The following is a 4,606-nucleotide window of genomic DNA, read 5'->3' as shown; positions in this document are numbered from 1 at the left end:
GTGATGGCTCATGCCTGTAATCCCAGCACTTTTGGATGCCGAGGTAGGTGGATTGCTTGAGCCCAAGTTCAAGATCAGCCTGGGCAACATAGCAAAACCCCATCTCTACAAAAAATACAAAAATTAGCTGAGCATGTGGGTGCATGCCTGTAGTCTCAGATGCTTAGGTGGTTGAGCTGGAAGGATTCCTTTAGCCCAGGAGGAGGCTGCAGTGAGCTAAGATCAAGCCACTGCACTCCAGCCTGGGCGACAGATCAAGACCTTGTATTAAAAAAATATGCATTTTTAAAATTTATTTATTTTGGGGGGGCTTAGTCTCGCTCTGTTGCCCAGGCTGGAGTGCAGTGGTACAATCTCAGCTCACGGCAACCTCTGCCTCCTGGTTCAATCGATTATCCTGTCTCAGTCTCCCGAATAGCTGGGATTACAGGCAGGCATGCCCAGCTAATTTTTGTATTTTTAGTAGAGACAGGGTTTCACCATGTTGGCCATGCTCACTGGTCTTCAACTCCTGACCTCAGGCAATCCGCCCAGCTCAGCCTCTCAAAGTGCCGGGACTATAGGTGTGGACCACGATGCCTGGCCTATATATGCATTTGATATCACAATAATTTTTTTTTTTTTCTGAGATGGAGTCTCACTCTGTCACCCAAGCTGGAGTGCAGGTGCATGATCTCAGCTCACCACAACCTCCACCTGTCTGGTTCAAGCGATTCTCCTGCCTCATCCTCCCAAGTAGCTGAGATTACCAGCATGTGCCACCACACCTGGCTGATTTTTATATTTTTAGTAGAAACAGGGCTTCACCATGTTGGCCAGGCTGGTTTCGAACTCCTGACCTCTAGTGATCCACCTGCCGTGGCCTCACAAACTGAATTAAATTTTTTAATGATATACAGGGAAAATGGAAAGCTAGTTGTTACAAAAGAATGCCAACTAAAAATGTAATAGTGTAGAAAATAACCTATATGTGATGGTTTATTTTCAATTCTAAGTGCCTTAGTCTTAAGTCAGCTACATGGAAATAAAGAGATAAAGAAGCAGAGTGTACAGAGTCACTGGCCCCTCCTTCCTGCCTTCCCTTTCACCCAGGAGCCAGGTGCCTATCAGTAAGGGCCCCCTCAACTACCTGCACCCAACCCCACAAATAATTTAGTTTAGCCTAGCTTGCAACATAGATAATTGTACCCTTTCTTTTTTTTTGGAGACAGAGTCTCGCTCTGTCACCCAGGCTGGAGTGCAATGGCGTGGTCTTGACTCACTGCAACCTCCGCTTCCCAGGTTCAAGCACACCATTGCACTCCAGCCTGGGCAAAGAGCAAAAACTTCACTTAAAAAAAAATAATAGGCCAGGCATTGTGGCTCTCACCTGTAATCCCCACATTTTGGGAGGCCAAGGCGGGTGGATCACTTGAGATCAGGAGTTCGAGACCAACCTGGCCAAAATTGGCCAAACCCCATCTCTACTAAAAATACAAAATTAGCCAGGTGTGGTGGTGAGCACCTGTAATCCCAGCTACTCTGGAGGCTGAGACAGGAAAATTGGCAGAACCTGTATGGTGGAGGTTGCGGTGAGCCAGGATCACACCACTGCACTCCAGCCTGGGTGACAGAGTGAGACTCCATCTCAAAAGAAAAAAAAAAAAGAAGAAAGAATGTGTGACAACTTCTCACACTTCTAAATTTGAGCTGGAAAAAGGGAAAAGAAAACAATCTTTTTACCCTTAAACTTGCACGAAGGGACCCATATGACTTGCCAAGCCAGACTTCAGACTGTTAAATGTTTGCATACATAATGTATCACATTTTGTGGTCCAGATTTTATCAAAGTATTAATAATTGGCTGGGTGTGGTGGCCCATACCTGTAGTCCCAGCACTTTGGGAGGCTGAGGCAGGTGGGTCACCTGAGGTCAGGAGTTTGAGACCAGCCTGACCAACATGTTGGAACCCTGTCTATACAAATAATACAAAATTAGCCAGGTGTGGTGGTGCATGCCTGTAATCCCAGCTACTTGGGAGGCTGAGGCAGGAGAATCGCTTGAACCTAAGAGATGGAGTTAGTCTAAGATCACACCATTGCACTCCATCCTGAGCAATAGAGTGAGACTCCATATAAAAAAAAATGTATTAAAAAACTAAGAATCCAAAGATGTAATTGGGTTTCTGTGCCTTGGGGTTTTAAAATCCCACCTCTTTTGGCCAGGCACAGTGGCTCACGTTTATAGTCCAAGCGCTTTGGAAGGCTGAGGCGAGCAGATCACCTGAGGTTAGGAGTTTGAGACCAGCCTGGCCAACATGTTGGAACTCTGTCTCTACAAAATATACAAAAATTAGCCAGGCTTGATGGCACACCCCTGTAATTCTAGCTATGAAAATTGCTTAAACCTGGGAGGCAGAGTTTGCAGTCAGCAGAGATCCCACCACTGCATTCCAGCCTAGGTGATGGAAAGAGACTGTGTCTACAAAAAAAAGCAATAAATAAAATTCCACCTCTCAGAGAGTAGTGATGGGAAGGTAGCAAGGGGGTTTCAGGGCTGCTAGAAATGTTCTACTATTTTTTTTATCTGGGTCCTGGTTATGTGAGTGTTTTCAGTTTCTTAAAATTCAGTGTAGTGATATGTTTTCTGGGAAAAATGTAAATGTCTAACAATGGGAATTGAAGAGAAATTATGCACTTCTGGTTTCTTTTTTTTTTTCTTTTGAGTCTTTTCATTTCTTTTTTTTAATTGCATTTTAGGTTTTGGGGTACATGTAAAGAACATACATGATTGTTGCATAGGTACACACATGACAGTGTGATTTGCTCTCTTCCTACCCATCACCTATATCTGGCATTTCTCCCCATGCTATCTCTTCCCAACTCTGCACCCCCCAGTCGCTCCCATATTTCCCCCTGACAGAACCCAGTGTGTGATGCTCCCCTCCCTGTGCCCATGTGTTCTCATTGTTCAACACCCACCTATGAGTGAGAACATGTGGTGTTTGATTTTCTGTTCTTGTGTCAGTTTGCTGAGAATGATGGTTCTCAGGTTCAGCCATGTTCCTACAAAGGACACGAACTCATTGTTTTTTATGGCTGCGTAGTATTCCATGGTGTATATGTGCCACATTTTCCCTGTCCAGTCTATCATCGATGGGCATTTGAGTTGGTTCCAGGTTGCACTTCCGGTTTCTAATTCAGCATATACATGTAAGAACTTAGAAGTCATAACTATCCCCCTCACAAAAAGAAAAAGGCTGAAGCCTGAGCACGGTGGCTGACACCTGTAATCCCAACACTTTGGGAGTCTGAGGAAGGATCACCTGAGGTCAGGAGTTCAAGACCAGCCTGACCAACATGGCAAAACCCCATCTCTACTAAAAATACAAAAATTAGCTAGGCATCGTGGTGTGTGCCTATAATCTCAGCTACTTGGGAAACCAAGGAAGGAGAATCACTTGAACCCAGGAAGTAGAAGTTGCAGTGAGCCACGAATGCACTATTGCACTCCAGCCGGGGTGACAGAGTGACACTCCATCTCAAAACATATATATATAAACAAATATATGTGTATATATATATATATATATATATATGAGTGTTTGAAGACCACACCTAACTCTTTAAGAGTATTTAGGGTATTAAGAAAGGTGGAGACAGAGATGATTAGGTTTATGCAATATTTAGTACACACCATATCATCACTGATTAAATTAGCATCGCACTATCATTGTGATGATATGATTCAATATGATCTATAAGTTCAAACCCTAACATGAATCAATTTTTTCAAATATCTACTTATTTTCCTCATTATGTTATTAATTCTGGTTACTGCCAAGAATCTTTTTCAATTCTTTATCAGATTAGAAGGTGTAGGAATCATATACTTCTTACTAATTTGCTGATGATAAGGTCAAGCAGCTGCTAAAACAGCAGCCTTGCAAACAATTCTGCACAACCACATTTGTGATATTGGCTTTATTTTAGCTACAGCATGATTCTTCTTATTCTCCAACACATGAGACTTTCAACAAGCATTTATTCTAAATCTCACTCCCAACTCCCTTTCATTAATTAGCCTTCTCCTAGCAGCAGCAGGAAAGTCAGCTCAATTTGTTCTCCATGTCTGACTTCCATCTGCTGTAGAAGGCCCAACCCCAGTTTCAGCTCTGCTCCACTCCAGCACTATACTTGCAGCAGGGGTTTTCCTGCTTATCCTTTTCTACCATTTCATAGAAAATAACACATTAATCCAAACTTTTACATCATGCCCAGGGGCTATTACCACCTTATTTACAGCAATCTTCACTCTAACACAAAACGATATCAAAAAAATTGCTGCATTTTTCACCTCAAGGCAGCTGGGCCTTATAATAGTCACAATTGGCATTAATCAGCTACACCTAGCATCCCTTCACATCTGCACCCACACTTTTTTTAAAGCTATATTAATTATATGTTCAGGATCCTTCATCCATAATCTCAATGATGAATAAGACATTCAAAAAATAGGAGGATTACTCAAGACTTTACCATTCACTTCCTCTTCCCTTATTACTGGTAGCCTAGCACTTACAAGTATGCCTTTCCTCACAGGCTTTTACTCCAAAGACCTTCTTATG

Source organism: Cebus imitator, unplaced genomic scaffold (genome assembly GCF_001604975.1).
Source record: "Cebus imitator isolate Cc_AM_T3 unplaced genomic scaffold, Cebus_imitator-1.0 Scaffold931, whole genome shotgun sequence".
Taxonomy (NCBI): Eukaryota; Metazoa; Chordata; class Mammalia; order Primates; family Cebidae; genus Cebus; species Cebus imitator.
This window is presented reverse-complemented; position numbering follows the sequence as displayed.